At 53.2% G+C, this 21,835-nt stretch overlaps 1 non-coding gene and 5 pseudogenes across 1 annotated transcript; all 6 read left to right on the forward strand.

Annotated features, from left to right (window-relative positions):
* The first annotated feature begins 1,888 nt into the window (after positions 1-1,888).
* Positions 1,889-2,007, forward strand: LOC114674976 (5S ribosomal RNA; annotated as a pseudogene).
* A 2,040-nt stretch (positions 2,008-4,047) lies between these two features.
* On the forward strand, positions 4,048-4,166 carry LOC114674612 (5S ribosomal RNA; annotated as a pseudogene).
* Positions 4,167-6,413: 2,247 nt separating this feature from the next.
* Positions 6,414-6,532, forward strand: LOC114674624 (5S ribosomal RNA; annotated as a pseudogene).
* Positions 6,533-8,316: 1,784 nt separating this feature from the next.
* Positions 8,317-8,435, forward strand: LOC114674610 (5S ribosomal RNA; annotated as a pseudogene).
* Positions 8,436-12,610: 4,175 nt separating this feature from the next.
* On the forward strand, positions 12,611-12,729 carry LOC114674666 (5S ribosomal RNA). The gene has a single exon (XR_003725789.1). It is a non-coding gene; the product is annotated as a 5S ribosomal RNA (ribosomal RNA).
* A 2,372-nt stretch (positions 12,730-15,101) lies between these two features.
* Positions 15,102-15,220, forward strand: LOC114674802 (5S ribosomal RNA; annotated as a pseudogene).
* The last annotated feature ends 6,615 nt before the right edge of the window (positions 15,221-21,835 follow it).

Consider the following 21,835-nt stretch of genomic DNA (forward strand, 5'->3'; position numbering starts at 1 on the left):
GTAGAGATGGGGTTTCACCGTATTAGCCAGGCTGGCCTAGGTCTCCTGAAGTCGTGATCCACCCGCCTCGACATCCCAAAGTACTGGCATTACAGGCTTGATCCACCACACCCGGCCTACTGTAGGCTTTTGTGGCATCCCCCTCCCTCCCTTCCCCCTACTGTCACCATGCTTCCCAACCTCCCCTGACTCTACTCTCCCTTTATCGCCCACCTACACCCCCACTGCAGGCTGGGATCTCCTGCTGGGGGTCCGCCACAAAAGCACCACTGGTCAGCAGCATCCCACTGCTTCCACCTCGCTGCCACCCCGCCAGGGTACCTTCTCCAGCCTGGGAGGGCAGGGGGCCGGACAACAAAGGTGCAGTCGCGGGTTCCCTGCAGTTCGCGGTGCCTTCCTGCTCCCTTAAGGCCCAGGCAATTCAATCCACTCATCTGGCACTGCTGCAATCTTCCAAACTGGGGGAAGGGGCGGGCAAGGAGAGCTGGTGCCACACACGCCAGCCAAGACCTCCGTTCCAGAATACAGAGCCTCTTTTATCTGGGGGAAGGACATTGCTATGCCAGCCACCAGAAAAACCATCCCTGTGCACCCGGATTCCCATTGACACCAACCTCATGTAAACTAAAATCCCGAGGACATGCCAGAGACCCAGGCCTCAGACCCCATGGGCACACCCATATCCACGGCTCCTGCCAAATGGGTGGGGGCACTCTGCAAATCAAGGGGCCCTCCGCACCGCTCCAAGAGCACAGGGAGGTGCAAACAAAAGAAGGAGCCTATGAAATCCACCTCCAAAGCAAGCAATAAATCCAAGACAAAATCGTTCTCAGTGCTCCATTACTCCTCTCACATCGACGGACTGGCCAACCTCTTCTGGCCCAGCCCAATCCCCCTGTACCCTATCCCAGCCTGCTCAAAAGGGCCCAGCCTACCAGAGCAGGGCGCTTCCTCTACACGGCTTTATCGCTCTCGTTCTCTAGCTCCCTTCACCTCTCTCTTCTGGATTTGCCCCTGCACCTCGCCCTACTTCTGTTGCCTTCCCTCTGTCTCTCTGTCTCTCTCTCTTTCTCTGTTCCTCTCTCTCTGCCTCTCAGTCTGTCTCTTTCCCTCTCCACATCCCCTGTCTTTCTCGATCACTGTATCTCTCTCTCCCTTGGTTTCAGTCTCTCCATCCATCTCTTCCTTGATCTCCTTCAAGCCAATTGTGTGTGCGTGCACGTGTGTGTGAGTGTGTGTGTCTGTATGTGTGCATTTGTGTGTGTGCACGCGCACGTGTGTGTTCCCCCGCACGAGTGCCCAGGTGTGTCTGTGTGTTGGGCTGTGGATTTGCTCCTGGTGGTGGTGGGGTCTGTCTGGGTTTCTCTCAGACCCTCTCACTGGAGATCAGGCTGCTGGCTCTAATGCTGGTCCGGGGCAAAGCAGGGCCATCCCCTAACCCCCACCCCCCACACCCTCTTGACCAGTGGGTGGGTTATGGTCGGGACAAGTGACCATGGTGGGGGCGTTGTGAGAAAAAGGCTATGTGTGACTGGGCCAGATATTCTCCCTTGGCCAGCAGTGACAGCTCTGAGTGGGTGGGGCAACACGGGGCCTCACAGGAGCTCCTGAGTGGCCAGGGATCCAAAAGAATACCTCCACGACAGGGCAGAGGACCGGACAGGGTCCCAGGATCGTGGGCCCTGGGCCCTGATGCCTTGGAGCCCTCCCTGTTCTGAGCGGTCCTGACGTGGTGGAAGGTCGAGAGCTCCGGAGCCAGGGGAAGAGCATGGGTGAGCGGCTTGGGGGTCCCGATACAAGCCCGGCGTCCCTGGACTGGCAGTGCCGGTTGGAATCTGGTGGGCATGGCTGGGCCAGGCTCTTGGGGCAGCCATGCGTCTCTGCTGGTGTCTACAGCCATACCACCCTGAAGGTGCCTGACCTCATTTGATCTCAGAAGCTAAGCATGGTCAGGCCTGGTTAGTACTTGCATGGGAGACCACCTGGGAGTACTGGGTGTTATAGGCTTTTTTGCATTCTTTCTTGTCTTCCTTTCTTTTCTCCCTTCCTTCTTTCCTTCTCTCTCTCTCTTCTTTCTTTTCGGTTTTTTCTTTCTTTTTCTCTTTCTTTCTTTCTTTCCTTCTTTCTTTTCTTTCTTTCTCTCCCTTTCTTTCTTTATTTACTTCTTTCTTTCCTTCTCTCTTTCTTTGTTTCTTCTTTCTTTCCTTCATTCTTTCTTTTCTTTCTTTCTCCCTCTCTTCTTTGTATCTTTTCTTTCTCTCTTTCATTCTTTCTTTCTTTCTTCTTTCTTCCCTTCTTTCATTCTTTTCTTTCTTTCTCTCTCCTTCTTACTTTCTTTTTTCTTTCTTCTCTCTTTCTTTCTTTTTCTTTTTTCTTTCTTTCTTTCTCTCTCTCTTTGTTTCTTTCCTCTGTCTTTCTTTCTTTTCTTTTTTCTCTCTTTCTTTCTCCTTTCTTTCATTCATTCATTCTTTCTTTCTTTCTTCTTTCCTACTTTCTTTCTTCCCTTTCTTTCTCTCTTTCTTTTCTTTCTTCATTTCTTTCTTTCATTCTTCCTTCTTTTCTTTCTGTCTTTCTCTCTTTCTTTCATTCTCCCTTTCTTTTTTCTTACTTTCTCTTTCTCTCTCTTTCTCTTTCTTTTTTCTTTCTTTCTTTCTTTCTTTCTTTCTTTCTTTCTTTCTTTCTTTCTTCCTTCCTTCCTTCCTTCCTTCCTTCCTTCCTTCCTTCCTTCCTTCCTTCCTTCCTTCCTTCCTTCCTTCCTTTTTCTTCCAAATGCAGTCTCAGTCTGTCACCCAGGCTGTCGTGCAGTGGCACGATCTTGGCTGACTGCAAGTTCCGCCTCCTGGGTTCACACCATTCTCCTGCCTCAGCCTCGCGGGCAGCTGGGACTACAGGCACCTGCCACCACGCCCGGCTCATGTTCTGTACTTTCAGTAGAGACAGGATTTCACTGTGTTAGCCACGTTGGTCTGGATCTCCTGAGATCGTGATCCACCCGCTTCGGCCTCACATAGTGCTGGGATTACAGGCATGATCCACTACGATCGGCCTGTTGTAGGCTTTTGTGGCTTGATCCCTTCCTCAATTGCCCCTACTGTCACCGAGCTTCTCAACCTCCCCTGACTCTACTCACCCTATATCGCCCATCTGCAACCTTGCCACAACCAGGGACCTCTTCCTGGATGTCCGCCACCAAAGCACCACGGGGAGCAGCATCCCACTGCTTCTGCCTCTCTGCTGCCCTGCCAGGAGCCCGACTCCAGACCGGGAGAGCAGGGAACAGGATCCAAATGCGCAGGGACTTGTTCCCTGCCGTTCGCAGTGCCTTCCCACTCCCGGAACGCCCATGTGATTCCATCCACACATTGGGCACTGCCACAACCTTCCAAACTGGGGAAAGGGGTGGGCAGGGGCAGTGGGTGCCACAGACGCCAGCCAAGACCTCCGCTCTGGAAGGCAGGGGCTGCTTTATCCGGGGGAAGGACATTGCTTCACCAGCCACCATTAACACAGTCCCTTTGCACCCGGATTCACATTGCCACCAACTTCTTGTAAACTCCAGTCCTGAGGACATGCCAGAGACCCAGGCCACAGGCCCCATGGGCACGCCCGGTGCCACGGCTCCCACCAAATGGGCCGGCGCACTCTGCAAATCAAGGGGCCCACTGCACTGCACTAAGAGCACAGGGAGGTGACAACAAATGAATGAGCCTACGAAACTCACCTCCAAAGCAAGCAATTAATCCAAGACAAAACCCGTCACAGCACTCCTGAGCAGCCAGGTACCAAAAGAATACCTCCATGACAGGGTGGAGGAATAGATGGGGTCCCAGGATCGTAGGCCCTGGGATCTGACGCCTTGGAGCACTCCCTGTTCAAAGCGGGTGCGACGTGGTCAAGCTTGGGAGTACAGGAGCCGGAGGGAAGGCTGTGGGCGAGCAGCTCGGCGGTCCCGATCCCAGCTCGGCGGCCCGGGGTCAACGGTGCTGGCTGGAAGCTGGCGGGCATGGTTGGGCTGAGCTCTTGGGTCAGCCAGGTGCCTCTGCCAGTGTCTACTACTATACCACCCTGAACGTGCCCGATCTCGCCTGATCTCAGAAGCTGTGCAGGGTCAGGCCTGGTTAGTACTTTAATGGGAGACCGTCTGGGAATACCAGGTGCTGTAGGCTTTTTTGTTTTTTTTCTTTTCCACCTTCCTTTCTTCCTTTCTCTCTCTCCTTTCTCTCTTTCTCTTTCTTTCTTTCTTTCTTTCTTTCTTTCTTTCTTTCTTTCTTTCTTTCTTTCTTTCTTTCTTTCTTTCTTTCCTTCCTTCCTTCCTTCCTTCCTTCCTTCCTTCCTTCCTTCCTTCCTTCCTTCCTTCCTTCCTTCCTTCCTTCCTTCCTTCCTTCTTTTACTTCCAGATGGAATCTCACTCTGTCACCCAGGCTGGATTGCAGTGGCGTGACCTCGGCTCACTGCAAGCTCCGCCTCTTGGGTTCACACCATTCCCCTTCCTCAGCCTCCTGTGTAGCTGGGACTACAGGTGCCCGCCATGACTCCCCCTCATGTTTTATAGTTTTAGTAGAGACGGGGTTTCACTGAGTTAGCCAGGCTGGTCTGGATCTCCTGGCTTCATGATCCACATGCCTTGGCCTCCCAAAGTTCTCGGATTATAGGAGTGATCCACCTTGCCCATCCTGCTGTAGTCTTTTGTGGCTGCCCCCATCCCTCCCTTCCCCCTACAGTCGCCATGCTTCCCAACCTCCCCTGACTCTGCTCTCCCTTTATTACCTGTCTACCCCACCGCTGCAACCGTGGACCTACTCCTGGGGGTCCACCACGAAAGCACCACTGGGCAGCAGAATCCCACCACTTCTGCCTCGCCGCCACTCTGCCAGGAGCCAGGGGGCTGGACCCCAAAGGCCCAGGTGTGGGTTCCCTGCCATTCGTGGTGCCTTCCTGCTCCAGGAATGACCGGGTGATTCAATCCACTCATCAGGCACCGCCACAACCTTCCAAACTGGGGGAAGGGGCGGGTAGGGGCAATGGGTGCCACACATGCCAGCCAAGACCTCCACTCCAGAACAAAGGGGCTGCTTTATCCAGGTTAAGGACATTGTTTCGCCAGCTACCAGGAAAACAGTCCCTGTGCACCTGGATTCCCATTGCCACCATCTTCGTGTAAACTCCAGTCCCAAGGACACTCCACAGACCCAGGCCTCCGGCCCTGTGGGCACGCCCATTGCCATGGCTCCCACCAAATGGACTGGCGCCCTCAGCAAATCAAGAGGCCCACCGAACCACACCAAGAGCACATGGAGGTGCCAACAAAGGAAGGAGCCTATGAAACCCGCCTCCAAATCAATCAATTAATCCAAGAGAAAACCCGTCACAGTGCTCCGCTGCTCCTCTTGCATGAACGGCTGGGTCACCCTGTTCTGGCCCAGTCTGAGCCCCCTCCATGCTATCCTGGCCTGATCAAAAGGGCCCTTCCTAAAGGAGCAGAGTGCTCCCTCTCTAAGGCTCTATCGCTCTCACTCTCTAGCTCCCACCCCCTCTCTCTTCTGGGTTTGCCCCAGCACCTCACGGTATTTGTGTCGCCTTCCCCCATCTCTCTGTGTCTCTCTCTTTCTCTGTCCCTGTCTCTCTGCCTCTCTGTATGTCTCTTTCCCTCTCCCCATCCCCTGTCTCTCTCAATCACTGTCTCTCTCCCTCCCTCAGTTTCAATCTCTCCATCCACCTCTTTGTTGCTCTCCTTCAAGCCATTTGTGCGTGCGTGCATGTGTGTGTGTGTGTGTGTGTTTCTGTGTGCCTGCACTCGTGAGTGTGTGGGTTCCCATGTGCAAGTGCCTGTGTGTGTCTGTGTGTGGGGTTGTGGATTTGCTTCTGGTGTTGGTGGGGTGTGTCTGGGTTTCTCTCAGTCCCTCTCTCCGGGGATCAGGCTGCTGGATCTAGTGCCAGCCCGGGGAAAAATAGAGCATCCCCCAACCCCCAACCCCCACGCCCTCTTGCCCACCGGCCGGGTCTTGGTCGGAAGAAGCGACCGTGGTTGGGGCGTTGTGAGAAAAAGGTCACAAGCGGCTGGGCCGTCTGTTCTAACTTGGCCAGTCCTGACGGCTCTGGGTCGGTGCGGCAAGAGGGGACCTCACAGGAGCTCCTGAGCTGCCAGGATCCAAAAGAATAGCTCTGCGACATGGTGGAGGACCGAACGGGGTCCCAGGATCATGGAGCCTGGGCCCTGACACATCGGAGCACTCCCTGTTCCGAGTGGCTCGGATGTGGTGGAAGCTCGGGATCTCGGGAGCCAGGGGAAGGCCGCAGGCGAGGGGCTCGGGGGTCCCGACTGGAGCCCGGAGAATCCGGGCTGGTGGTTCCAGCTGGAAGCTGGCAGGCATGGCTGGGCCAGGCTCTTGTGGCAGCCAGGCACCTCTGCCGGTGTCTACGGCCATATCACCCTGAACGCGCGAGATGTCATCTGATCTCGGACGCGAAGCAGGGTCAGGCCTTGTTAGTATTTGGATGGGAGACTGCCTGGGAATGCCGGGTGCTGTAGACTTTTTTGCATTCTTTCTTGTCTTTCTTTCTTTTCTACATTCCTTTCTTTCCATCTTTCTCTCTCTTCTTTCTTTCTTTTCTTTTCTTTCTTTCTTTCTTTCCCTCTTTCTTCTTTCTTTCCTTCTTTCTTTGTTTTCTTTCTTTTATTTCTCTCTTTCTTTCTTCTTTCTTTCCTTCTTTCTTTCTTTTCTTTCTCTCTCTCTTTTCCTTCTTTCTTTCTTTCTCTTTCTTTCTTCTTTCTTTCATTCTTTCCTTCTTTTCTTTCATCATTTCTCTGTCTCTTTATTTCTTCTTTCTTTCGTCCTTTTCTTTCTTCCTCTCTTTCTTTCTTCTTTCTCTCCTTTCTTTTTCTTTCTCTCTCTCTCTCTTTCTTTCTTTCCTTCTTTTGTTGTTTTTTCTTTCTTTCTCTCTCCTTTCTTTCCTTCTTTCTTTTCTTTCTTTCTTTCTTTCTTTCTTTCTTAATTTCTTCCTTCTTTCTTTCTTTCTCTCTCTTTCTTTCTTTCCTTCTTTCTTTCTTTCCTTCTTTCTTTTCTTTCTCTATTTGATTCATTCATTCTTTCTTCTTTCTTTTCTGTCTGTCTCTTTCTTTCTTTCTTTCGTTTTTTCTCTCTCTCTTTCCTTCCTTCCTTCCTTCCTTCCTTCCTTTCTTTCTTTCTTTCTTTCTTTCTTTCTTTCTTTCTTTCTTTCTTTCTTTCTTTCTTTCTTTCTTTCTTTCTTTCTTTCTTTCTTTCTTTCTTTCTTTCATCTTCCTTCCCTCCTTCCTTCCTTCCTTCCTTCCTTCCTTCCTTCCTTCCTTCCTTCCTTCCTTCATTTCTTTTTATTCCAGATGGCATCTCACTATGCCACCCACGCTGGAGTGCAGTGGCACAATCTTGGCTCACTGCAAGCTCCTCCACCCAGGTTCACACCATTCTCCTATCTCAGCCTCCCGAGAAGCAGGGACTACAGGTGCCCACCACCACGCCTGGCTCATGTTTTGTAGTTTTAGTAGAGACAGCGTTTCACCATGTTAGCCAGGCTGGTCTGGATCTCCTGACCTCGTGATCCACTTGCCTCGGATTCCCAAAGTGCTGAGATTACAGGCATGATCCACCGTGCTTGGGCTGCTGTCGGCTTTTGTGGCTTCCCCCCTCCATCCCTTCCTCCTACTGTCGCCATGCTTCCCAACCTCCCCTGACTCTGCTCCCACTTTATTGAACTCCTACCATTCCACCGCAGCCAGGGAACTCTTCTTGGGTGTTTGCCACAGAAGCACCACTGGGGAGCAACATCCCATCACTTCCACCTCTGGCTGCTGGCTCTAGTGCCAGCCTGGGGAAAAGCAGGGCCACCACCCAACCCCCAAGCCCCCACACCCTCTTGACCACCGGCCAGGTCTTGGTCGGGATAAATGACCATGGTGTTGGCATTGTAAGAAAAAGTCCACGTGTGCTCAGTTGCCTGTTCGCCCTTGGCCAGTCGTGATGGCTCTGGCTGGGTGTGGCAAGAGGGTGCCTCACAGGCGCTCCTGAGCTGCTAGGGATCCAGAATACCTCCTCAACAGGTCAGAGGTCCGGATGATGTCCCAGGATCATGGGCCCTCAGCCCTGATGCCTTGGAGCACTCCCTGTTCCCAGCGGGCCCAACGTGGTGGAATCTTGGGAGCTCGGGAGATGGAGAAAGGTGGACGGCGAGCGTCTCAGGGGTTCGGATATGAGCCTGGCATCCCCGGGCTGACAGTGCCAGCTGGAAGCCAGTGGGCATGGCTGGCCTGGGCTCTTGGGGCAGCCAGGCACCTCTGCCGGCATCTACGGGCATACCACCCTGAACCCACCCTATCTCGTCTGATGTCAGACGCTAAACAGTGTGGGGCCTGGTTAGTACTTGAATGGGAGACCGCCTGGGAATACCGGGTGCTGTAGGCTTTCTTGTTTTCTTTCTTTTCTACCTGCCTTTCTATCCTTCTCTCTTTCTGTCTTCTCTCTTTCTATCTTTCTTTTCTTTCTTTCTCTCTTTTGTTCCTTCTTTATTTCTTTCCTTCTTCCTTTCTTTCTCTTTTGTTCTTTCCTTCTTTTTTTCTTTTCTTTCTCTTTCTTTCGTCCTTTCTTTTCTTTCTCTCTCTTTCTTTGTTTCTGTCCTTCTTTCTTTCTTTCTCTGTTTTTTCTTCCCTTCTTTTCATTTGTTTTCTTTCTTTCTTCTTTGTTTCTTTATTTCTTTATTTCCTTCTTTCTTTTCTTTTCTTTCATTTTCTTTCTTTTCTTTCTTTATTTTTCTTTCTTTCTCTCTTTCTTTCTTTCCTTCTTTTCTGTCTTTCTCTGTCTCTTTCTTTCCTCTCCTTCTTTCCTTCTTTCTTTCTTCCCTTCTTTCTTTCTTTTCTTTTTTTTTTTTTTTTTTGAGACGGAGTCTCGCTCTGTCACCCAGGCTGGAGTGCAGTGGCCGGATCTCAGCTCACTGCAAGCTCCGCCTCCCAGGTTCACACCATTCTCCTGCCTCAGCCTCCCGAGTAGCTGGGACTACAGGCGCCCGCCACCTCGCCCGGCTAGTTTTTTGTATTTTTTAGTAGAGACGGGGTTTCACCGTGTTAACCAGGATGGTCTCGATCTCCTGACCTCGTGATCCGCCCATCTCGGCCTCCCAAAGTGCTGGGATTACAGGCTTGAGCCACCGCGCCCGGCCTCTTTCTTTCTTTTCTTTCTTTCTCTCCTTTTTTCTATTTTCTTTCTTTCTTTCTTTCTCTTTCTTTCTTTCTTTCTTTCTTTCTTTCTTTCTTTCTTTCTTTCTTTCTTTCTTTCTTTCTTTCTTTCTTTCTTTTTCTTCCTTCCTTCCCTTCTCTCTCTCTCTCTTTCTTTCTTTCTTTCTTTCTTTCTTTCTTTCTTTCTGTCTGTCTCTCTTTCTTTCTTTCTTTCTTTCCCTCCCTCCCTCCCTCCCTCCCTCCCTCCCTCCCTCTCTCTCTCTCTCTCTCTCTTTCTTTTCTTTCTTTCTTTCTTTCTTTCTTTCTTTCTTTCTTTTTCTCTCTTCTTTCTTTTTTTCTTTCTTTCCTTTTCTTTCTTTCTTTCATTCTTTGTCTTCCAGATGGAGTCTTGCTCTGTCACGCAGGCTGGAGTGCAGTGGCGTGATCTCACCTCACTCCAAGCTCTGATTCCCGGGTTCACGCCTTTCTCCTGCCTCAGTCTCCCTAGCAGCTGGGATTACAGGCGCTCACCACCACACCCAGCTCATGTTCTGTAGTTTTAGTAGAGACGGGGTGTCAACGTTTTAGCCATGCTGGTCTGGATCTCCTGACCTCGTGATCCACCAACCTCGGCCTCCCAAAGTGCTAGGATTACAGGCGTGATCCACCATGCCTGACCTGCTGAAGGCTTTTGTGGCTTCACCCCTCTCTCCCTTCCCCCTACTATTGCCATACTTCCCAACTTCCCCTGTCTCTGCTCCCCATTTATCGTGCACCTACACACCCGCCACAGCCTGAGAACCCCTCCTGGGTGTCTGCCACCAAAGCACCAGGGGGCTGCAGGACATCACCACTTCTACCTCGCTGTCACTCTTCCAGGTGCCCAGCTCCAGCACGGGAGGGCAGCGGGCTGGATCCCAAAGGCGCAGGCGCGGGTTGCCTGCCGTTTGCAATGCCTTCCCACTCCCAGAATGCGCAGGTGATTCAATCCACTCAACAGACCCTGCTGCAACCTTCCAAACGGGTTAAAGGGACTGGCAGTAGTAGCAGGTGCCACACACACTAGCCAAGACCTCCGCTCCAGACCGCAGGGCCTGCTTTTTCTGAGGGAAGGACATTGCTATGCCAGCCAACAGGAAAACAGTGCCTGTGCACCCGGATTCCCATTGCCAACAACCTCGTGTAAACTAAAGTCCCGAGGACTTGCCAAAGACCCAGGCCTTGGACCCCGTGGGCATGGCTGGTGCCATGGCTCCCGCTAAATGGGCAGGGGCACTCTGCAAATCAAGGGGCCCTCTGCACTGTGCCAAGAGCACATGGAGGTGCCAACAAAAGAAGGAGCCCATGAAACCCACCTCCAAAGCAAGCAATTAATCCAAGAAAAAACCCATCACAGAGCTCTGTAACTCCTCTCGCATGGACGGCCTGGCCACCCTGTTCTAGCCCAGCCCAAGGCCCCTCCACCCTATCCCGGCCTGCTCAAAGGGGCCCTGGCTAACAGAGCATTGTGCTCCCTCTCCATGGCTCTATCTCTCTCACTCTCTATCTCCCTCCCCCTCTCTCTTCTGGGTTTCCCTTGCATCTCCTGCTCTTTCTGTTGCCTTTGCTATGTCTCTCTGTCTATCTCTTTTTTCCTGTCCCTTTCTCTTTCTCTATCTCTCTGTCTGTCTCTTTCCCTCTCCCCCTCCCCGTCTCTCTCGATCTCTGTCTTTCTCCCTCCCTCGGTTTCAATCTCTCCATCCATTTCTTCCTTGCTCTCCCTGAAGACGTTTTTGTGTGTGTGCATGTGTGTGTGTGTTTGTGTGTGTCTGTGTGTGTCCACGTGCGTGTGTGTGGGTTCCGGCACGCGAGCACCCGGGTGTGTCTCTGTGTGGGGCTGTGGATTTGCTCCTGTTGGTGGTGGGGTGTGTCTGGGTTTCTCTCAGCCCCTCTCGCCGTTGATCATCCTGCCGGCTCTAGTGCTAGCCTGGGACAAAGCAGGGCCATCCCCCATCCCCAACCCACCATGCCTTCTTGCCCACTGGCCGGGCCTTCGTCGGAACAAGCGTCCGTTGTGGGGGAGTTGTGATAAAAAGGCTATGCATGACTGGGCCAGCTGTTCGCCCTTGGCCAGCTTTGTCTGCTCTGGGTGGGTGGGGCAAGAGGGGGCCTCACAGGAGCTCCTGAGCGGCCAAGTACCAAAACAATACCTCCCTGACAGGGTGGAGGACTGAACATGGTACCAGGATCGTGGGCCCTGGGCCCTGACTCCTCTGAGCACTCCCTGTTCCGAGCAGGTGGGATGGGGTGGAAACTCGGGAGCTCAGGAGCTGGGGTAAGGATGCGGGAGAGACGCTCGGGGGTCCGGATCACAGCCCCATGGCCCCTGGCTGGCGCTGCTGGCTGGAAGTTGGCTGGCATGGCTTGGCAGGACTCTTGGGGCTCTTGGAGCAGGCGCCTCTGTGGGCCATGGCACCCTGAACATGCCCTATCTCGTCTGATCTTGGAAGCTAAACAGCGTCGGCCCTGTTAGCACTTGGACAGGAGACCGCGTGGGAATAGTGCATGCTGTAGGCTTCTTTGCTTTCTTTCTTTTTTACCTTCCTTTCTTCCCTTCTCTCTCTTCTTTCTTTCTTTCTTTCTTTCTTTCTTTCTTTCTTTCTTTCTTTCTTTCTCTCTCTCTCTCTCTCTCTCTCCCTCCCTCCCTCCCTCCCTCCCTCCCTCCCTCCTTCCCTCCTTCCCTCCTTCCCTCCTTCCCTCCTTCCCTCCTTCCCTCCTTCCCTCCTTCCTTCCTTCCTTCCTTCCTTCCTTCCTTCCTTCCTTCCTTCCTTCCTTCCTTCCTTCCTTCCTTCTTTTCTTCCAGATGGAGTCTCGCTCTGTCAACCAGACTAGAGTGCAGTGGCACGATCTCGGCTCACTGCAAGCTCCACCTCGAGGGTTCACGCCATTACCCTTCCTCTGCCTCCTGAGCAACTGGGACTACAGGTGCCCACCACGACTCCTGGCTCATGTTTTGTAGTTTTAGTAGAGACGGGGTTTCACTGTGTAAGCCAGGCTGATCTGGATCTCCTGACTTCGTGATCCACATGCTTCAGCCTCCCAATGTGCTGGGATTACAGGAGTGATCTACCATGCCCAGCCTGCTGTAGGCTTTTGTGGCATCCCCCATCCCTCCCTTCCCCCTACTGTTGCCATGTTTCCCAACCTCACCTGACTCTGCTCCTTCTTTATTGCCTGCCTACACCCCTGCTGCAGCCGAGGACCTCCTCCTGGGTGTCCCCAGGACACCAAAGCAACACAGGGCAACAGAATCCCACCGTTTACGCCTCGTCGGTGCCCCACCACGAGCCTGGCTCCAGTCCGGGAGGGCAGGGGGCCAGACCCTAAAGGCACAGGCATGGGTTCCCTGCCATTCACCATGCCTTCCCGGTCCCAGGGGCCTCTGCCCATGTCTACGGCCATCCCACTCTGAATGCGTCTGATCTCATCTGATCTCAGAAGCTAAGCAGGGTGGGGCCTGGTTAGTACTTGGTTGGGAGACCGTGTGGAAATACCAGGTACTGTAGGCTTTTTTGCTTTCTTTCTTGTCTTTCTTTCTTTTCTACCTTCCTTTCTTCCCTTTTCTCTCTCTCTCTCATGTATTTCTTTCTTTGTTTCTTTCTTTGTTTCTTTGTTTCTTTGTTTCTTTCTTTCTTTCTTCTTTCCTTCTTTCTTTCTCTCTTTCTTTTTTCTCTTTCCTTTCTTTCTCTCTTTCTTTCTTTCTTTGTTTCCCTCTCTCTCTTTTTTTCTTTCTCTCTCTCTCACTTTCTTTTTTCTTTCTTTCTTTTCTTTCTTTTCTTTCTTTTCTTTCTTTCTTTCTTTCTTTCTTTCTTTCTTTCTTTCTTTCTTTCTTTCTTTCTTTCTTTCTTTCTTTCTTTCTTTCTTTCTTCTTTCTTTTTTTCTTTCCTTCCTTCCTTCTTTCTTTCTTCTCTTCTGTCTTCTTTTTCTTCCTCGCTCTGTCACCCACGGTGGAGTGCAGTACCGTGATCTCGGCTCACTGGAAGCTCCTCGTAGCACATTCACGCCATTCTCCTGCCTCACCCTCCCGAGCAGCAGGGACTACAGGCACCCACCCCCATGCCGGTGTCATGTTATGCAGTTTTCATAGAGACTTGGTTTCACCGTGTTAGTCAGGCTGGTCTGGATCTCCTGACCTCGTGATCCACCCGCCTCTGCCTCCCAAAGTGCTGGGATTACAAGCGTGATCCACTGCGCCTGGCCTGCTGTAGGCTTTTGGGGCTTCACCCCTCCCTCCTTTCCCCCTACTGTCAACATGCTTCCCAACCTCCCCTGACTCTACACCCCTTTTATCACCCACCTATGCACACGCCACAGCCTCAGTTGGGGACCTCCTCCTGGGGCTCTGCAAGCAAAGTGCCACCGGTCAGCAGCATACCACTGCTTCCACCTCGCTGCCACCCCATCAGGAGTCCGGCTGCAGCCCGGGAGGGCAGGGGGCCGGATCCCAAGGGCACAGACGCGTGTTGCCTGCTGTTCGCGGTGCCTTCCCGCTCCCGGAACGCCCAAGTGATTCAATCCACTCGTCGGGTGAAACCTCAACCTTCCAAACTGGGGGAAGGGGCGGGCAGGGGCAGCAGGTGCCACACACACCAGCCAAGACCTCTGCTCCACAACGCAGGGACTGCTTTATCCAGGGGAAGGACATTGGTTCCCCAGCCACTAGGAAAACAGTCCCCCTGCACCCGGATTCCCATTGCTGCCAACTTCGGGTAAACTAAAGTCCTGAGGACACGCCAGAGACCCAGGCCTCAGGCCTCCTGGTCACACCCGGTGCCATGGCTCCTGCCAAACAGGTGGGGGCACTTTGCAAATCGAGGGGCCCACTGCACTGCACCAAGAGCACAGGGAGGTGCCAATAAAGGCAGTAGCCTACGAAATCTACCTCCAAAGGAAGCAATTAATCCAAGACAAAACCGGTCTCAGTGCTCCGTTACTCCTCTTGCATAGGCATCCTGGAAACCCTGTTCTGGCCCAGCCCAAGTCTCCTTCACCCTATCCCGGCCTGCTCAAAACGTCCCTGGCTAATGGAGAATGATGCTCCCTGTCCAAGACTCTATTGCTTTTGCTCTCTTCCTTCCTCCCCCTCTCTCTTCTGTGTTTGCCCCTCCACCTCGTCCTACTTCTGTCACCTTCCCCCTGTCTCTCTGCCTCTCTTTCCCTGTCCCTCCCTCTTCCTCTGCCTCTCTGTCTGTCTCTTTCCCTCTCCCCCTCCCCTGTCTCTCTCGATCGTTGTCTCTCTCCCTCCCTCGGTTTCAATCTCTCCATCCATCGCTTCCCTGCTCTCCCTCAAGACGTTTGTGTATGCGTGCACGCGTGTGTGTGTGTTTGTGTGTGTCTGTGTGTGTGCACATGTGCGTATGTGGGTTACTGCATGCCAGCGCCCATGCGTGTCTGTGTGTGGGGCTGTGGATTTGCTCCTGATGGTGATGGGGTGTGTCTGGGTTTCTCTCAGTCCCTCTCACCAGGGATCAGGCTGCCGGCTCTAGTGCCAGCCCGGAGTCAAGCAGGGCCATCCCCCAACCCCCAACCACCCACGCCCTCTTGCCCACAGGCCAGTTCTTGTTGGGGAAGAGCGACCATGGTGGTGGTTGTGAGAAAGAGGCCATGCTCTGCTGGTCCAAGTGTTTGCCCTTGGCCAGCCCTGAGGGCTTTGGCTAGGTGGGGCAAGATGGGGTCTCACAGGAGCTCCTGAGTGACCACAGATCCAAAAGAATAACTAAGTGACAAGGCAGAGGATCAGACGGGGTCCCAGGATCGTGGGCCCTGGGCCCTGACGCCTCGGAGCACTCCCTGTTCCGAGTGGGCCCAACGTGGTGGAAGGTCGGGAGCTCTGGAGCCGGGAGAAGGCCACAGGCAAGTGTCTCGGGAGTCCTGATCTAGCATCTATGGCCATAACACCCTAAACGCGCCCGATCTAGTCTGATCTTGGAAGCTAAGCAGGGTCGGGCCTGGTTAGTACTTGGATGGGAGACCACCTGGGAATACCGGGTGCTGTAGGATTTTTTGCTTTCTTTCTTTTGTACTTTCCTTTCTTCACTTCTCTCTCTGTCTCTCTCTCTCACTTTCTTTCTTTCTTTCTTTCTTTCTTTCTTTCTTTCTTTCTTTCTTTCTTTCTTTTCTTTCTTTCCCTCTTTCTTTATTTCTTTCTTTCCTTCTTTCTTCTTTCTTTCCTTCTTTCTTTCTTTCCTTCTTTCTTCTTTCTTTCCTCTTTTCTTTCTTTTTTTCCTTCTTTCTCTCTCTCTTTCTTCTTTCTTTCCTTTTTTCTTTTCTTTCTTTCTTTCCCTTTCTTCCTTCCTTTCTTTCTCTTTCTTTCTTTCTTTCTTTCTTTCTTTCTTTCTTTCTTTCTTTCTTTCTTTCTTTCTTTCTTTCTTTCTTTCTTTCTTTCTTTCTTTTCTCTCTTTCCTTTTCTTTCTTTGATGGAGTCTTGCTCTGTCATGCAGGCTGGAGTGCAGTGGTGCGATCTCGGCTCAATGCAAGCTCTGCAACCTGGTTTCACACCATTCTCCTGCCTCATTCTCCGGAGCAGGTGGGACTACAGGCGCCCGACACCATACCCGGCACCACGCCTGGCTCATGTTTTGTAGTTTTAGAAGAGATGGGGTTTGACCGTGTTAGCCAGGCTGGTCTGGATCTCCTGACCTCGTCATCCACCTGTGTTAGCATCCCAAAGTGCTGGGATTACAGGCGTGACCCACCCCGCAGGTCCTGCTGTAGTCTTCTGTGGCTTCCCCCCTCCCTCCCTTCCCCCTGCTGTTGCCATGCTTCCCAACCTCCCCTGACTCTGCTCCCCCTTTATCGCCCGCCTACACCCCCGCTGCAGCCGCAGCCGGGGACCTCCTTCTGGGGGTCTGCCACCAAACCACCAGTGGGCAGCAGCGTCCCACCGCTTCCGCCTTGCAACCACCCCGCCAGGAGCCCGACTGCAGCCCGGGAGTGCAAGGGCCTGACCCCAAAGCTCAGGCGCGGGTTCCCTGCCTTTCGCAGTGCCTTCCTGCTCCCAGAACGCCCAGGCGATTCAAACTGCTCATCCGGCGCTGCCACAACCTTCCAAACCAGGGGAAGTGGCGAGTTGAGGCAGTGGGTGCTACACATGCCAGCCAAGACCTCCGCTACAGAAGGCAGGGGCTGCTTTATCCAGGGGAAGGACATTGCTTCGCCACCTACAAGGAAAAGTGACCCTGTGCATCCGGATTTCCATCGCCACCAACTTCGTGTAAACTCCATTCCCAAGGACATGTCAGAAACACAGGCCTTGGGCCCCGTGGTCATACCTAGTGTCACGGCTGTCTCCAAATGGGCGGGCACCCTCGGCAAATGTCAGGGCCCACTGCACCACACCAAAAGCACAGGGAGGTGCCAACAAAGGGAGGGTCCTAAGAAACCCACCTCCAAAGCAAGCAATTAATCCAAGACAAAACCTGTCTCAGCGCTCCATTGCTCCTCTTGCATGGACGACCTGGTCACCCTGTTCTGGCCCAGCCCATGCCCCCTCCACCCTAACCTGGCCTGCTCAAAAGGGCTCTGACTACCGGAGCAGGGAGCTGCCTCTCCAAAGCTCTATCGCTCTCACTCTCTAGCTCCCTCCCTCTTTCTCTTCTGGGTTTGACACTGCACCTCATGCTACTTCTGTCGACTTCCCTCTGTCTATCTGTCTCTCTCTCTCTCTCTCTGTCCCTCTCTCTTTCTCTGCCTCTGTGTCTGTCTCCCTCTCCCTCTCCCCTGTCTCTCTGGATTGCTGTCTCTCTCCCTCCCTCGTTTTCAATCTCTCCTTCCATCTCTTAATTGCTTTCCTTCAAGTCGTTTGTGTGTGCGTGCATATGTGTGTGTGTGCGTGCACATTTGTGCACGGGAGTGGGCAGGCGCATGTGTGTGTTACTCCGTGCAAGAGCCCGGGTGTGTCTGTGTGTGGTGCTGTGGATTTTCTCCTGGTGGTGGTGGGGTGTGTCTGGGTGTCTCTCAGCCCCTCTCGCCGGGGATCAGGCTGCCGGCTCCAGTGTCAGCCTGGGGCAAAGCAGGGTCATACTCCAACTCCCAATCCCCCACACCCTCTTGCCCACCAGCCGGGTCTTGGTCAGGACAAGTGACTGTGGTGGGAGCGTTGTGACAAAAGTCCACCTGTGGCTGGGAGTGCTGTTTGCCCTTGGACAACCCTGATGGCTCTGGGTGGCTGCGGCAAGAGGGTGCCACGGAGGTGCTCCTGTGTGGCCAGAGATCCAAAAGAATACGTCCGTGACAGGGCGGAAGACCAGACAGTGTTCCAGAAGCGTGGGCCCTGGGCCCTGATGCCTTGGAGCACTCCCTATTCTGAGTGGTCTCGACGTGTTGGAAGCTCGGGAGATCAGGAGCAAGGGGAAGGCTGCGAGCGAGGGTCTCAGGGGGTCCTGATCAGAGCCCAGTGTCCCTGGGCTGTCGGTGGCAGCTGGAAGCTGGCAGACATGGCTGGCCCGGGCTCTTGGGGCAGCCAAGGGCCTTTGCTAGGGTCTACGACCATACCACCCTGAACGCACCAGATCCTGTCTGTTCTCTGGAAGCTAAGCAGGGTCGGGTCTGGTTAGTAGTTGAACGGGAGACTCCTGGGAATACCGGGTGCTACAGGCGTTTTTGCTTTCATTCTTTCTTGTCTTTCTTTCTTTTCTACCTTCCGTTCTTCCCTTCTCTCTCTCCTCTTCCTTCCTTCCTTCCTTTCTTTCTTTCTTTCTTTCTTTCTTTCTTTCTTTCTTTCTTTCTTTCTTTCTTTCTTTCTTTCTTTCTTTCTTTCTTTTTTTCTTTCTTTCTCTTTCTTTCTCTATTTCTTTCTTTCTTTCTTCTTTCTTTCCTTCTTTCTTTTATTTCTTTCTGTCTTTCTTTTTCTTCCAGATGGAGTCTCGCTCTGTCACCCAGGCTGGAGTGCAGTGGCAAGATCTTGGCTCACAAAACGCTCGGCCTCCCGGGTTCACACCATTCTCCTGCCTCAGCCTCCTGAGTACCTGGGAATACAGGTACCCACCACCACGCATGGCTCATGTTTTGTTGTTTTAGTAGAGACTGGGTTTCACTGTATTAGCCAGGCTGGTGTAGATCTCCTGAACTCGTGATCCTCCCGCCTCGGCCTCCCGAAGTGCTGGGATTACAGGCATGAACCACCGTGCCCGGCCTGCTGTAGGCTTTTGTGGCTTCCCACCTCCCTCCCTTCCCCCTACTGTCGCCATGCTTCCCAACTTCCCCTGACTCTACTCCCCCTTCATTCCCTGCCTAGACACTCGCTGCAGCCTGGGACTTCCTCCTGGGGGTTCGCCACCAAAGCACCACCGGGCTGCAGGCCTCACCTCTTCCGCCTCACTGCCACTCCACCAGGAGCCCAGCTCCAGCCCAGGAGGGCAGCGGGCCAGACCCCAAAGTTGCAGGCACGGGTTCCGTTCTCACTCTCCTTTCTTTCTTTATTTTTTTCTTCTTTCTTTCTTTCTTTCTTTCTTTCTTTCTTTCTTTCTTTCTTTCTTTCTTTCTTTCTTTCTTTCTTTCTTTCCTTCTTCCTTCCTTCCTTCCTTCCTTTCTTTCTCTCTCTCTTTCTCTCTCTCTCTTTCCTTCCTTCCTTCCTTCTTTCTTATTCCTTCCTTCCTTCTTTCTTCTTTCTTTCTTTCTTTCTTCCTTCCTTCCTTCCTTCCTTTCTTTCTTTCTTTCTCTTCTAGCCAGTGTCTAGCTCTGTCACCCAGGCTGGAGTGCACTGGCGTGATCTCGGCTCACTGCAAACTCCGAATCCTGGGTTCACGCCATTCTCCTGCCTCAGTCTCCTGAGCACCTGGGACTAGAGGTGCTTGCCACCATGCCCAGCTCATGTTTTGTAGTTTTAGTAGAGATGGGGTTTCACCGTGCTAGCCATGCTGGTCTGGATCTCCTGACCTTGTGATCCACCTGCCTCAGCCTCCCAAAGTCCTGGCATGACAGGCGTGATCCAGCGTGCCTGGCCTGCTGTAGGCTTTTGTGGCTTCCCCCTCCCTCCTTTCCCCTTACTGTCACCATGCTTCCCAACCTACCCTGACTCTACTCCCACTTTATTGTCCGCCTACACCACCGCCGCAGCCAGGGACCTCCTCCTGGTGGTCCGCCACCAAAGCATCACCAGGCGGCAGCATCCCACCGCTTGCGCCTCACTGCCGCCCCGCCAGGAGCCCGTCTCCAGCCCGGGAGGGCAGGGGCCGGACCCCAAAGGTGCAGGCACGGGTTTCCTGCCTTTTGGGACCTTACCCCCTTCCGGAATGCTCAGGCATTTCAATCCACTCATCAGGCGACGCTGGAACCTTCCAAACCGGGGGAAGGGACAGGCAGGGGCAGTGGGTGCCAGACACGCCAGCTAAGACCTCCGGTCTAGATTGCAGGGGATGCTTTATCCGGGGGAAGGACATTGCTACCCCTGTCACCAGGAAAACAGTGCCTGTGCACCCGGGTTCCCATTGCCAAAAACTCCGTTTAAACTCCAGTCCCGAGGACACGCCAGAGACCCAGGCCTCGGGCCCTGTGGGCACGCTTGGTGCCACGGCTCATGCCAAACGGGTGGGTGCCCTCTGCAAATCAAGGGGACCACTGCACCACACCAAGAGCACAAAGAGGTTCCAAAAAAGGAAGGAGCCTACGAAATCCACCTGCAAAGCAGACAATTAATCCAAGACAAAACCCGTCTCAGTGCTCCATTGCTCCTCTCCCACGGAAGGCCTGGCCACCCTGTTCTGGCCCAGCCCAAGCCCCCTCCACCCTATCCCGGCCTGCTCAAAAGGGACTTGCCTACTGGAGCAGGGTGCTCCCTCTGCAAGGTTCTATAGCTCTCACTTTCTATCTCCATCCCCTTCTCTCTTCTGGGTTTGTGCTTGCACCTCGTGCTACTTCTGTTGCCTTCCATCTGTCTCTCTGTCTCTCTGCCTTCCTCTGTCCCTCTCTCTTTCTCTGCCTCTCTGTCTGTCTCTTTCCCTCTCCCCCTCCCCTGTCTCTCTTGATCGCTGTCTTTCTCCCTCCCTCAGTTTCAATCTCTCCATCCATCTGTTCCTTGCTCTCCTTCAAGCCGTTTGTGTGGTCTTGCATGTGTGTGTGTGTGTGTGTGTGTGTGTGTGTTTCTGTGTGTGTGGGTGCGTGAATGTCTGGGTTCCCGCACGTGAGCGCCTGGGTGTGTCTGTGTGTGGGGCCGTGGATTTGCTCCTGGTGGTGGTGCGGTGTGTCTGGGTTTCTCTCAGCCCCTCTTGCCGGGGATCAGGCTGCCGGCCCTAGTGCCAGTTCCGGGGAAAGCAGGACCATCTCCCAACCCCCAACCTCCCATGCCCTTTTGCCCACCGGTCGGGTCTTGGTTGGGACAAGTCACCGTGTTGGGTGCGTTGTGAGAAAAATGCCAGGCGTGGCTGGTCCAGCTGTTCAGTCTTGGCCAGCTCTGACAGCTGTGGGTGATTGGGGCAGCAGGGGCCCCGCAGGAGCTCCTGAACAGCCATGGATCCAAAAGAATATGTCCGCAATAGCACGGAGGACTGGACGGGGTCCTAGGACTGTGGGCCCTGGGCCCTGACGCCTCGGAGCACTCCCTGTTCTGAGCAGGCCTGATGTGGTCGAACCTCGGGATTTCGGGAGCCAGGGAAAGTGGCACGGGGGTCCCGATTCGAGCCCGGCGGCCATGGGCCAGCGGTGCATGCTGTCAGTCAGTGGGCATGGCTGTGCTGGGCTCTTGGGGCAGCCAGGCACCTCTACCAGCATCTACGGCCATACCACCCTGAATGCGCCCGATCTCGTCTAATCTTTGAAGCTTAAGCAAGGTCGGGCCTGGTTAGTACTTGGATGGGAAAATGCCAGGTGCTGTAGGCTTTTTTGCTTTCTTTCATGTCTTTCTTTGCTTTTCAGCTTCCTTTCTTCCCTTCTCTGTCTCTCTCTCTCTTCTTTTTTCCTTTCTTTCATTCCTTCTTTCTTTTCTTTCTTTTATTCTTTCATTCTTTTTTCTTTCTTTCCTTCCTTCTTTCTTTTCTTTCACTTTCTTTCTTTCTTTCTTTCTTTCTTTCTTTCTTTCTTTCTTTCTTTCTTTCTTTCTTTCTTTCTTTCTTTCTTTCTTTTTCTTCTTTTTTCTCTCTCTCTCTTTCCTTCTTTCTTCTTTTTCTTCCAAACAGTGTCCCGCTCTGACACCCAGGCTGGAGTGCAGTGGCACGATCTCAGCTCACTGCAAGCCCTGCCTCCTGGGTTCATGCCATTCTCCTGCCTCAGTCTCCCAAGCAGCTGGGACTACAGGCGCCCACCACCACACCTGGCTCATGTTTTGTAGTTTTAGTGCAGATGAGGTTTCACTGTGTAAGCCAGTCTGATCTGGATCTCCTCACCTCGTATTCCACATGCCTTGGCCTCCCAAAGTGCTGGGATTACATTCGTGATCCACCAGGCCTGGCCTGCAATAGGCTTTTGTGGCTTCCCCCCTCCCTCCCTTTCCCCTACTATCGCCATGCTTCCCAAACTCCCCTGAATCTGCTCCCACTTTATCATGCCCGTACACTCCCGATGCACCCGGTGAACTCCTTCTGGGGTTGCACCACCAAGGCACCACCAGACAGCAGCATTCCACCCCTTCCTCCTAGCTGCCGCCCTGCAGCAGCCCAGCTCCAGCCTGGGAGGTAGGGGGCT

Source organism: Macaca mulatta, chromosome 1 (assembly GCF_049350105.2).
Source record: "Macaca mulatta isolate MMU2019108-1 chromosome 1, T2T-MMU8v2.0, whole genome shotgun sequence".
Taxonomy (NCBI): Eukaryota; Metazoa; Chordata; class Mammalia; order Primates; family Cercopithecidae; genus Macaca; species Macaca mulatta.